At 43.1% G+C, this 13,788-nt stretch overlaps 1 protein-coding gene across 2 annotated transcripts in view; it reads left to right on the top strand.

Moving 5' to 3' along the window:
* Positions 1-478: 478 nt before the first annotated feature.
* Positions 479-13,788, top strand: part of kifc3 (kinesin family member C3) — a 53,613-nt gene continuing 40,303 nt past the window's right edge. The window contains exon 1 of one of the 2 annotated variants that reach the window (XM_056278178.1): positions 479-922. The gene's annotated coding sequence lies outside the window, so the exon portion shown is untranslated. The remainder of the gene's footprint in view (positions 923-13,788) is intronic. The other variant, XM_056278179.1, reaches the window with a different exon arrangement.

The following is a 13,788-nucleotide window of genomic DNA, read 5'->3' as shown; positions in this document are numbered from 1 at the left end:
ATGCTAAACGTTAATTCAATTGCAATGCTGGATGCTTTTTTTTCTTCATTCTTATTCATCCTTGTGCTGAAGCATTTGCTGAAGTTTTAAGAGCTTCGCTATATTAAAGCTAATATCCATTATAATGAAGAATGCCATGCAATGAAATTTAATGCAAAATTCAGCTATGTACTAAAGATTAAGTTATGAAATCTGTTTAATTTATAATGTACGAATCATTTTGGTAATAAAATCACAATTTGGACATAATACAAGTGTTGACGTAGTTTTGTGTGTATGTGCGTGTTTTCGTGTATCTACAAATGTGTGTGTGTGTGTGTGTGTGTGTGTGTGTGTGTGTGTGTGTGTGTGTGTGTGTGTGTGTGTGTGTGTGTGTGTGTGTGTGTGTTTAGCTATGTGAGGTAGAGGGAGGGCGAGAGTCTCTTGCTCCGCCGACTTCGGGGGGAAATGATGCAGTAACAACATAAAGCCATATTTGGAGCAGGGTACCGAACCGCTTTTCTATTAATGGACGCAATGAAGATGAGAAGTGAGGGCGCCCCACGACACTCGACCTTTCTGGATTTTGTTTTACCCCCCTCTTTCTCTCTCTTTCAATGGATAAATCTCAGGGTGACATACGTTTCACGTGTCTAGCGTTGTCTGGGCCAGGCGTACGTCACTAAAACTCATCAAACTTTTCAGCTGTTCGGCTCCAGATAAGTTGCAGTACGTCGGGCACGCGGCAGCCCCTGGCTTTGCAGACAGGACGTGATTTATCAACAGCTGTACACAACGGGAAGCTTCTGCGATCCATTCAAGTTCTACTTTTTATCTAAACTTTTTCCCCCCCTGTATGGTTTTATTTTTGTATTTAAATTGGCGGAAAACTTGAACGTTTCAGCAGCAAGAAGAGGCGGAGGTTTTGCGCTCTGGACCAAAGGTAGGCTGCGAATAACTTAACTCTGTCTTCGTCAAAGGTTAGAAGTAGGTTGTGTTTCTCATTACTTTATTTCTTTTCTTTTTTATGAGGGACTGTCGCGGTTTTGTTTGGCTGTCAAGTGTTTACGCGAATTAATTAACACCAGCGGGCGCGTCTGAAATAATGTGCTTGATCCCAATCAGTTGCCACCTTTTTACGACTCGCACCGAACTGCGTGTATTGCATTAACGTACCCCCCCCCAACACACACACACACTCACTCTGCCCCCCCCCACACACACACACTCACTTTTGTGCTTTTCACTGGTCGAGCAGTTTCTACGCGTGTCCAAAAACAAACCCAGTCGTAACAAAAAGCTGTTTTCTCAGCGTTTTTGCTCTGGAAATGGTGACACTGTAATGTGGCGCACAACGCCGCTTTCACCTGCATGTGGCAATTACCGATCCAGCCGATGTGAACTCTTTCCGCTGTTTGGAGGACGTTGATTTGCTATAAATACTCGTCACGCTGCTCAGTGGGAGAAGAGGTCACCCTAGGAGGCTAAGTGGGTAAAAAAGAGAATCGCACCGTCCCGCGTGTAGATTATAGGGTGTGTCTGGAATTACTGGAAAAACAAACGGAATTCTATAAATAACCCGGGGGGTTGTTTTTTTCGCGCTTGGTTTGCTTCATCCTTTAAATTGGAGGAATAATCAGATTGCTTTGTCAGTTCTTTTTTTAAAGACCCTTCAGATCCACCCTAAAAGGGTGGTAAACGAGATCTATATGAGCCTTTAACGGTGGGTGGCCTTGATGTTGTGATGTTGTCCCTGCTTTGAATGAGCTCTCTCTCTCTCTCTCTCTCTCTCTCTCTATCTCTCTCTCTCTCTCTCTCTCTCTCTCTCTCTCTCTCTCTCTCTCTCTCTCTCTCTCTCTCTCTCTCTCTCTCTCTCTCTCTCTCTCTCTCTCTCTCTGTCTCTCTCGTGCGCGCGCACACAGACACATGCTGGGACAGAGTGCAACAATCCAGTAGCTCCATCAGAGACCATTTTGTTCCCTCCAGTGCCTCTGCTCCTCACACGTCATCGCTGGCAGGGCATTCCAGAGGCACGAGTCACGAACGGAGCGTTTCTCTGACGAAGACCGTCCTTATCCATAAACTGGAAGCACTTTTAATTTCAAGTAATTAAGATAGGGTTTGACAATCTCTCTATAACCTCGTACAGTTGTTTGACACACTTAATTGGAGGGACCCCCTGACCCGCTACCTGATACCGTGGCGGTTGGGGGTCATTGTGGAAACGAATAACTGCCTTATTTGAGGGAATTTTGTATAATTAGATTCAGTAATTTAAGTTGGGCATCCCGTTATCAAAGAGGAGATGTAGACTTACTGTAAATCTGTGGATTAGCCTGTGTGATAGACTGAGAGAACCTTGTTGGGGCCCTCACTGCACCTGTGAGCTGAAGCAGTGATGATGCTGGGCTCTTATGAGAGATGGATAACCGTAAAACCCACTATAGGTAATTCGTACAGCTACGTCATAGATAAGTAATAGCGTTTTGTCTGGCACATCATTTACATTGGCATATGTGAACATTTTAAAAGTGAAATGTCCTGTGTGGCCTTGGATGTGTTTCTGTATGACTTCAGTGTCTGGCTTGTTTTAGCGTTGTGGTTGGGATGAAATGGTAAGGGAGCGGTCCGTGTGAACCAGTCTTCCCACTGCTAGTCTGTAACGGCATGCTGGGACTCCTCCACGCATGGCGGCGTTATGTAACCGGCGTTTGATTGGAACCAGATTGTCACTGCAGGCTGCAAAGCTTCTCCCACATTAATCCAGCAGGTGGTGCTGTTTACCGAAATGTCCCAGCGGGCAGTGTGGAGAAGTCTGCACACTCTTTCAATGATATGCAAACGTGGGAAATGTGTTTTAACACTTTATTCAGATCGAGAAGTCAATTCGAGGTTTCAGAATTGTTCGCCCAAAAACAAAAAACTTGCACTTCTCAGTGTGCCTCAGACCCCCCCCCCCACACACACACACTGGGGTGGTCACCCCAAGTTATGAGGATGGTTTCTTTTGCAATTAAGGTCAAAACACTGGAGATTAAATTAAGTCCAGGGATATTTTTTATTTTTTTCTCTATACCAGAATCAATGCCTCCTCAGAAGTTTACATATGGAGATCTTAAAGTCAGTCAGTACTCAAAGCAGTGTCATGTATGTAATGGTGCACCACGCAGTGTTGTGATTGTCTGCTATCTTTTTAATTCTGTCTGGAAATCAGGAGTGGCCATTTGCAATGGTACAGCGTCCACAAACCCTTTGCTGAAGCCCTAACTTATTCTGTTCAAAGTTGTGGTAAATTTCATGACAGCTGGTTTAGTGGATATTGCCATTATTGCAACAGAGGGATCAGGTGCTGAATTCAACACAGCCTAGTACAGTTCAGATTTGACAGATCTGTGGTAATAGCTCCTGTTGAACCTGTGGTCTGACTCTGGCCTAGGCTCAGTTTAGATCCTCAGCTTTGTAGCTTGGTCATGAGACACTGTTAGCACTTCAATGTGTATAACACATGTCAGGAAACTTGAGCGCCTTTTTTTTTATTAGTGTGTGTTTACAAGATGGAACATCTAGTTAAGTCGAGACTTGAGGAAGTCCTAAGAAAAGTGGACATGGCTTGGTAGAGGTGAAATATAGATGGACTTACTGAAGACGTGTGAAGACGTTTAGCTGTAAAGTGAAGAGTGAAAATGTGCCAGATCATCTAATGTCCGTGTCTATAGTGGAACTTGATCTTATGGAACAAATCAAATGCCACGTCATTGAAACTGACACGGCTCCTTGAAGCAGGCTGATTTCCTAATCGATTGAATTGCAGTGGATGGACTGCATATAACTCTAAAATTGCCATGTTACATGCAGCTGCATAAACACGATAGAAAATCCTTTTGAGTTGAGTCTCTATATTCGCTTCATTTGTGATTCCATGCAGGTCTTTGTTTACACACTTGATACTGATGCTGCTGAAAACTTAAGCCTCTGCTCCCAAGTGCATTTGTGTGTGTTAGATGTTTCATTTTCTTTACAAATGACATTCCAGCATTCCCATTATGCAGTGAAGAATGTCTTGGGGCTGCTCTGTAAACAGCCTGTCCATCTGTAGGATATATATATTTTTTCCTTGTGACCAAAAATGATGAGCACCCAGATGTGTAGTAGCCTTAGTGCATATCTCCAGGATGTTTTTACACACACACACACACACACACACACACACACACACACACACACACACACACACACACACACACACACACACACAGTCTGGTTGGAGCTCAGGAAATGGTGTTATTACAGTTTTACAGTTTAAATCAGGATCTTATCTACAAAGAATTCAGTTTCATCTGGGGTTAATTTTCCAATGGTAAACACTTTTCTTTTTAACTGTTAAGCATTTGTTAGTTTTACTGAGAATCATGGTTCAAATGAGCACCATTTCATGTATATAATGAGAGAAACTATTAGCCTGATTTCTGTATTACAGAAGCACTTAAGTACAACGGCAGCTGTGGACCCATCCATCATTACAGAATTAATTCTTTCACTCAGTGTAAATTACAAGAAGGCCTTTTTCATTTGAAATATCGCTTTTATTCTAGTTTACTGTTGTATTTTGATCAGGTGTTGCTGTAGTTTTAACCCAGTGGATTGTAGTAACCTTGAGGTTGTGGGAGAACATGCTGGCCCACTCTTGAATCACACAGGAAGAGGAGGAGGAGCTGACAGAGGATCCCTGTAGTGGGGCTGTGGTTGTCTTCTTGTCTGTCCTGCCAACCCACGCAGCTCCTCCCCTTGTTGTTAGAGCTCTCTCTCTCTCTCTCTCTCTCTCTCTCTCTCTCTCTCTGTGTCTCTCTCTCTGTCTCTCTCTCATATGATCCATGTTGACCATTATGTTTAGGGATGGGGAATGTTAAAATGTCACATCTGCACGTCAGTCTGTCAGGGGGAGAAAGGGAGTGAGGAATAGAGAGAGAGAAAGCACATGTGTAAGTGTTTTGTTTCCACCCTGACTTGGTTTCTCTGTAATTTGTCCCTGAAATAGCTCAGATGAGAGGGGTGAAAAGAGTGTGTGCAGTACATTTTGGGACGGGAGATGATTTCATTATGGGATTGAGGCTTTTAGTTTCGCTGCAAACTGTTATGCCCACACAAACCCCGCCCTTGGGTGATTTCTCGCTCCCTTTTTCTGCCCCTTTTCAATCGCTCCATTTCAAATGCAACGGCGGTCTACTGATGGCACTTATAAAAATAATTGTAAGCGAAAATACCTTGATTTCTTTATTGAAAGCTCCCAAAGAAGCACATCTTTCCAGTAAACTGCCTAAACCATGATCTGAGCTATCTAAACACACGCAAGATGCTACAAGAAAGATGGAAACTTCGTTAGACCTCCTTGTTGATTTCAGTGTCCCCCTTGGACTTTGGCTGATGTGATTAAGATTGAAATCCATTTTCACTGGAAACATTTCCAGGCCATGTTTGATAATTTCTGCCCTCTGGCACCCACCTATCAATCTCTAACCACGACCCTTGATCAGTCTCTACAAACTTTTATTGTTTAATTTGTGGCCGTATCCTTGGAATCAGCAGGACACTGCACTGAGGCCTGTTTCAGAAAGCAGGTGTAACAAGTTCTCACTTTGAAGCTGAACTCTGGGTTGACTAACTCTGAGCTGTCGAACTCAGTTTTTTGTTTTCAGAACAGCTGATCTGAGTAAGTTCAATCGACACTGAGTATGTTCACTCTGAGTCAAGTGTGTGCATGACGACTATAAAAAGCCATTGTCAGTGGAGCTCCGATACTATATACTATGATTCACCATGGCAACCAGTGAGAAATAAAGGTCATACTACTTCACCCCACTGGATTTAGAGATATTAATGAATACATATGCAGAGTATGAGTATGTATCTAAGAAAAAGAAACGATACAGGAGCAGCAGCAAAAGAACGTGAGCTAGCGTGGCACAAAATTGCTGACCGAGTCGAAGCATGAGTATTAATTGAAAAAAGAAATATTTCGTTTTTTCTCCACTTATTCAACATTTCTATAACGAACACACACACACACACTCACACACACACACACACACACATATATATGTTGTGTGCGCATGTGTTTAATATTTATACAGGTGCAACCTAACAGGCACAAAATTTATTTGGCAGCAACTGAAGAAGAAATATAAAAATATAGTTAAGGTAAGGTACAACTGCATGCAATTGTGATGTTGTTTAGCCTACCCTACCTAATTAAACAGCATTCAGTGGCTACATTCAGCACGTAATATAATTAAGTAGTTAGTGAAATTTTCTAAGCAAAAAAAAAAAGTAAATTTTTCAGCCATCCCAACATTGCCAGTATTTACTGTTGGCTATTTGAAAGCAACACCTAAATGTCTTTATTCATGCTCAATAATCCAAGTAAGAAAATCACAGAAAGTTGAATCAGTTCATCGAGACACAACGTTTATTGAAAGAGAAACGTTTCATCACTCACCCAAGTGACCGCTTCAGTCTAAACTGACTGCAGGTATCCCCACAGTGGCATAACGACCGAAAACAACGATCAGTTTCATATGCAAATTACCATGAGCATTAACTAATGTTATCAGCTACCTAACACCTAAATGCCTTTTTACATACAAGTCTCCAGATGTGTGCTTTTGACCTCCATCATAGCCAATAGAAAAAAAAGCCTGAGGCCCCAAAACAGGTGGGGGTCCACCACCTCCACCACTCAGAGGCCGAAAAGATGGCCCTCAGTCAAAACAGTGGGTGACCTGTAACTGAAGGCATCTCTGGATGAAGTTCATCTGACCCAACCATCCCCCAGGACACAAGGGCCTACATAAGAGGTTAGTTATTCAAATTAATGATATACTACATTCATCCTTTTGCCAGTGTTAGGGCCCAGACATACCAAACCGACTAGTGGCAACAAAGGCCGATTGTTGTGCTGCCTCATGTCACCTGCCGTTTGGGCCAAAAAGTAGCACTTGAACATACCACAAAGACTATACCCGACAGCCAACTAGCATGTATGTTCTGCACTAACTCGCTAAGCTGAACAGCCAATCAGAGTGATCTCTCTCACCAATGAGCTCCACTGAGTCAACATGCTGAATCTGTCGAAAAGCTGTCGACGGGTCCAACTAGTGCCGACGGTGTGAGACACACCGCAAAAACTAGGGTCACAGATGCTCACCGATGGCCCAACATTGGCTGACGGCTGATCGTCGGCCTGGTGTGTCAGGGCCCTTAGCTAAGTGACACCCACCCATCCATCTTAGACACAACTTGGCACACTGATTTTCTTGTCGCAGTACAATTCTCTGTAATTGACTGTTGTTATTTTGTCAGATTCTTAGTTGTCCTACAGACATCATAATCTATTTTAAATTGACTCAGAGTTATATACACTATATGTACAAAAGTATTGGAACACACCTCTTAATCATTGAATTCAGGGTGTTTCATTCAGACCCATTGCCACAGGTATATAAAATCAAGCAGCTAGCCATGCAGTCTGCATTTACAAACATTTGTGAAAGAATGGGTCGTTGTGAAGAGCTCAGTGAATTCAAGAATGGTACTGTCATAGGACGCCACCTTTGCGATAAGTCAGTTCGTGAAATTTCTTCCTTGCTAGATATTCCACGGTCAACTGTAAGTGGTATTATTGACAAGTGGAAGCATTTAGGAACAACAGCAACTCAGCCATTAAGTGGCAGACCACATAAAGTCACACAGCGGGGTCAATGAGTGCTGAGGCGTGTAGTGCGTAAAAGTAGCCAATGCTATGTTGACTCAATAACTGCAGAGTTCCAAACTTCCCCTGGCATTAACATCAGCACAAAAACTGTGCACCAGGAGCTTCATGGAATGGGTTTCCATGGCCGAGCAGCTGCATGCAAGCCTTACTTCACCAAGCACAATGCCAAGCGTCGGATGGAGTGGTGTAAAGCACGCTGCCACTGGACTCTGAAGCAGTGGAAACGTGTTCTGTGCAGTGACGAATCACACTTCTCTGTCTGGCAGTCTGATGGACGAGTCTGGGTTTGGCGGATGCCAGGAGAACATTACCTGCCTGACTGTATTGTGCCAACTAAAGTTTGGTGGACGAGGGATAATGGTATGGGGTTGTTTTTCAGGGGTTGAGCTAGGCCTCTTAGTTCCAGTGAAGGGAAATCTTACTGCTTCAGCATACAAGACATTTGGGACAATTCTATGCTTCCAACTTTGTAGGAACAGTTTGGGGAGGGCCCCTTTTCTGTTCCAGCATGACTGTGCCCCAGTGCACAAAGCAGGGTCCATTAAGACATGGTTGGGTGAGTTTGGTGTGGAAGAACTTGACTGGCCCACACAGAGTCCTGACCTCAACCCCATCAAACACCTTTCGGATGAACTAGAACGGAGGTTGCGAGCCAGGTCTTCCTCGTCCAACATCAGTGCCTGACCTCACAAATGCTCTTCTGGATGAATGGGCAAAAATTCCCACAGACACACTCCAAAATCTTGTGGAAAGCCTTCCCAGAAGAGTGGAAGCTGTTATAGCTGCAAAGGGGGGACCAACTCCATATTACTGCCTATGGATTTAGAATGGGATATTATACAAGCTCCTGAAGGTGTAATGGCCAGGTGTCCCAATACATTTGTACATATAGTGTATCTGAAAAGTTGTGACGTGGCCTGCACACTTTTGTAAAAACAAAATTCACATTAGGTGGGGCACTTTCCTGAGTAAAGTTATAATTTAACTGTCTAATCTTCTTCATCTTCTATCAATTACTGATGGTGTAATCTGTCTGGTGGAGCCTTCTGCCATAACATACCTCCATGCAGTTGTAAGTACTCTTAATATTCCACCGATTTTTCATAACAGCTTAGATTAGAACATAATTTTTTTTCATTACAGGAGGATGATGAAGACACCTTGTCAGCTGCCACAGAGAGGGAAGATACAGAGGGGCCTATTGAGATTTACACCTTAAAAATAACATTGAACAGTTGATGATAGTGTTGCACCATGATAAAATTGGAACCTTCTTTTTCTCTAAAGGAGCAATGCTGGAAATTAAAATGGGAAAGATGGTCCATCCACCTCCACAGCACAACTTGCCTCAATAAGATGTTGTTCAGTATTGGCCCATGATGAAAGAAGGTTGCATCAGTCCAGATAAACTGATATTATATACTTATATACTGATATTATATACTATATGTTACCTGGATTATTGAGCATGCATCGAGACATTGGCCCACGACTTAAAACGAAACTAAGTACTCCTGGCACCTTGAAATCCAATGTCATTTTTTGTATTACTATAGCTCCCTGTGGAACAGCTGTTCAAGGTATACTTAGCGAAACAAATCGAAAAATCTAATTTAGAAATGGACCACATAAGGCTGTAAATGCCAAAGACAAAGATAGAATAAACCTGCTGAGACATCAGTTAAAGGTGGGTGAGGTGCCCACAGTTGGATGATTTTACTTGTTTGAACAACATAGCAGATATTAACCAACTGTACTGCATTTGTACTTGCAGGAAATAAAGAAGACTTCATAAAAAGAAAGGCATATTGTCTTTATTTGACACTGGGGAGGTGGGTGAATCAGAAATGATGGTAGCATATTGTGTCTCTGGCTGCTCTTCTATCTCATGCATCAGCAGGGTGGTCAGGATCATTATCAGGATCATTCACTGGTTGAGTAGGACATTGTTCTCCTCTAATTGTGGCACTGTTGTGGAGAATCACCCATGCCACAATAATGTCACATGTCCTTTCTGGGGTGACCCTGAGCCTATGAAGGTACTGGAACCAGGCCTTTAGCATCCCAATGGTCATCTCTACCCTGGCTTGGGTCTGGGGTGAGCCAAGTTATGACGTTGCTGTGGGTCCTGCCAGCTCTATTTGCTGGCAGGGGTACTCTCTGTCACCAAGCAGGTAACCATTGAACTCTCCTATGATAATATGAGGATACAGTTTAAATTTTCAGTTGCAATAGGAGGAAACAAAATATTGATTATAATAGGATAAAGCTATATATAAACTCACCACGAACAAATCTAGCACTCATTGTACACTCATGAAAGATTTTGCAAGTCATGTATAGACCCAGGCCACTTTGCTTCCACATTGCTGATGATGTGGGCTGTATCGCTTATCTTCACAGTACAGAATAGTAATTAGTTACAGTAGCTTTACTGTGAATTATATGTCATTTGAAAAGCTAAGGGATACTATTTAGGCCTACCTGCACATTAATGCTGTGGAAAGACCTCCTATTCACATAACCTTAATTTACTGAAGGAGCTGTGATAAGAATATGAGTCCCATCTATGCAGCCAATCGCATCTGGAAACCCTAAAATATATCAGGGTTAGTGCTTCAAGTCAGTCCGCATAATGATTTGGCAAAATTCTACGTCAGATGGCCTTCCCTGATGCAACCACTAACCCTATGGATGGGGGCACAGGTAAAGCGCTGAATGCCATCCCGGTATTCATGGACTTTTGCCTCTGCCTACCATACCAGATTAGTCGAGGCTCCATATGGGATTGGCTGAGGCCCAGGATAACAACAGCCGCCATTTGTGCTGTGCCTTCATAGGGTACTGATAAAAACTGTACAATCTGCTGTGGCGACCCCTGAGAAACAGGGAACAAACTGAAAGAAGTAGTGCTTAAAGTCTCAAAGCTTCATACTAAATAAATTATTGCTTATTCATGGGGGATGTTTATTACACTAATGTTATGTCACATTAACTGTCCCTAGACAATTAAATTATAATCACTTCCAGGAGTGAAATTGTGCAAACACAGAATGGTAATTCTAGGATCTAGGTCATTTGTGTTTATTAACCTGTGGCTAGTCCCCTGTTCCTTTGTCTCCAACCTTTTGAAAGCTGTTAACTATTGCCCTGTGGTTGTTTTTTTTTTAAATGTTGGTAATTCATTTTTTGCTTGGGTCTTGTTAAACATTAGCTTCTGTGTCACCATAGCAGGCATGTTGACACGGTAAGTCATGATAAAATGTAGGGTGTGTGATTGACTTGCAACAAAACGTTTGTGTTCCAGTGTAAAAGATTTTGAGGTCATGTGCTGTTGCTCATACTGCCCCTTGATTAACACATTGAAAGGGAATTACTCAGATGGAAACCATTCCATTCTTTCTGTAGGGGAGCCGTAGCCTACACGAGCCCTCAATACAGTGTTGACAGCCTAGTTTAGGAAAGCAGATCACTCACAGGACCGTAAGAGCCCTGTGTCCTCACCGACCAACCAATCAGATCTATGCATCACAATTCACTGGTTGTGATTTAAACTGTCAGCTCCTACTGTGAGCGGTTCCCATGGGTTGTAGGGTTTCCGTGGGGTTCAACAGAGGCGGTAACGAATCGGGTGATAATCGGGCATACAGGACACTGAATAACAAGTTCAGCCCCCCTGCCATTATGAGTCGGGATTAATACGAACGGTTGCTCTACCGGCTTGCTTATAGGACTGTAGCGTTTTATAGTTTTGCTTTTTGCATACTTTGTGTGTTACATCATTGCTGTCATTGCTTTGCTAGACTCTAGTGTTTATCCTTCAGCGGCAGATGGCTAGAGGACAGTGAGGGAGGGAGAGGGCAAAGGATGGAGAGTAAATTATAGTGAGAGTGGAGGCGATTGTTGCTCTTGTTCTGATGAGGTGAAGCCTTAACCTGTCGGTCGTAATCTCTGAGCGCAGGGATGGAGGGCGGGACAGAGACGGTCTGAGAGAGATGAGGAGAACTCACACTGCACCCTACAACAGTTGATATCTGCGAGGCAGACCAATACATGGAATGAGCTTTGGAAATCCAGTTGGTCTTCAGACCAGGCTTAACCCAAGCAGGGAGTGCTCTAATGAATCAACAGGAAGAAGGACATTGCAGTCATGCAACTAGGCACGTCCCACTTGAACTGTATGTGGATTCTATCGGGGGGGGGGGCACAAATTAACTTTTAACTCTAAAAGGGTGTGGATTTCATTTTCCTTTATCACTGGACAGTTTGGTAGTTTGCTGCAGTGACAGAAAGGAGTCTGCAACAGTGTCTGGAGTTACCTTAAGACTGCTCTGCCTGCTGCAGGGTTGGGTTACCGGCTCTCAACCAGCTTGGCCAAGGTATAGCAATTGCATGGACAACAGGACAAAGTCCAAAAGTTTTTTTTGTTTTTATCATTTCTGGAACTGTAGAGGGGAGGATTAAGGCAAGGTGAAAACGGGTGGGGCATAAAATCAGGTGTTTGGGCGTGTGTTGTGTGCTAGAGCGAGGGAGAGAGGGTATTACACCGACGCACAATTCCCCGGCAGTCATTTTATCCCTCTGTGACAGCGGAGGGGAGAACAGACTGTGGATTAAGACAGACCTGATGAGCTTTAGGGCACTTTGCCATTATTAAAGCTGATCCAGACACTCGCTCTTACAAACCGTGAAAAAGAAGAAGGCTTAGTCCCACCAGACCTCATGTTTAATTCTATTGAATATTGTTTCTTTTACTGTTTATCAGCATCTTCTGGAGGAACTGAAAAAAGCTTCTTCTCTTTTCTTTTTTTTTTTAGTTTTGAAGAGATGGTGGTGTAAACCTGTTACTAAAACTGTGCCGGTTGTTTATCTATTTTTTTTTTTGTTTTGGGGTTTTTTTGGTGCGACGTCGGTGTCATGATATCTCAAGAAAGTCAACTCTAATCTCTTCAAACCCGGGACTCAGGTCGTCCCTGTCTGAACTTGTATCTCATCTTAACCCTCGGGGCCCAGACACAATGTTGGAGAATGGAAGCTGTAAGACTGCCTAGAGTTTCCATCTGCTGAGGGTCACAGTGACAGTTTTGAGAAGTGCACAGAGCCTCTCTTGGACCAGCCCACTCACCACGAGGCAGGGGGATCATGTATGTTCTGTGCACCCTGCTGATGCTGACCCTTCACAGCATCTTCAAGAATCGACACAAGGCCCTGGAGTCCAGCTCGGCCGAGGCTGGAGGGGGGACCAGCCCGCCCAAGGATGAAGGATCTGCAGAGGAGCAAAGAGGCTGGTCGAAGCTGTCCGGGACTCGAGGGCATGATGGAGGTTTGGGCTGTGGTGAGAATAAGAGAGAGTCCGTGGGTGATTTTGGCCTGGGGAATGGAAGACTTGAAGGAGAGCAGGAAAGAGGACGCAGCCTTATCAATGTCCCTGATGGCAGAAAACGAGTGCAGGTGAGAAGTGAAGGGTTGAAGAGAAGTGGTGTAGGTCAGAATGGAAGGAATTAAGATTGGTCTCACTTTATATGTTTAGTATAGGTTTGCCTGTGAGTAATAGGAATGTCATGGGGAGGGCCAAGGTGCAGTATGGAGGGTGTGATCAACTGTTATACTTTTATTTATGCTTTTCTAGTTTTTGCTCTTAACTTGTTTGGTCTTACTCTTGTTTTTGCCTTGTCTGGTTTTATTTTTCAAATAAATAATTTAAACGTTGTTTTAGAAAAGTGCTATATAAACAGAATTATTATTCTTATTAAGTCTCATTTTTATAACAGATATCAAGTAAAGGTGAGGGACATGAGTCAGAGGTGGCAAGTACTGCAGATTATGAAAGAGTTTATGAAGTCGAATGTTTGTCCAGTAATTTTTGGTCTTTATAGAAGTTTGTGTGACGGTGATCTAGGATTTATATGCATGTCGAAGGCTCCGATAACATGCATACGTTGTTGGTTTGTGTTTAATTCATTCATTTTTATTTTGTTTTGCACGTTCATAATCAACACAACTTTTCTTTTCAACACCACTCTGTAAAACTCAGACACCGA

Source organism: Lampris incognitus, chromosome 4 (assembly GCF_029633865.1).
Source record: "Lampris incognitus isolate fLamInc1 chromosome 4, fLamInc1.hap2, whole genome shotgun sequence".
NCBI lineage: Eukaryota > Metazoa > Chordata > Actinopteri > Lampriformes > Lampridae > Lampris > Lampris incognitus.
This window is presented reverse-complemented; position numbering and strand designations above follow the sequence as displayed.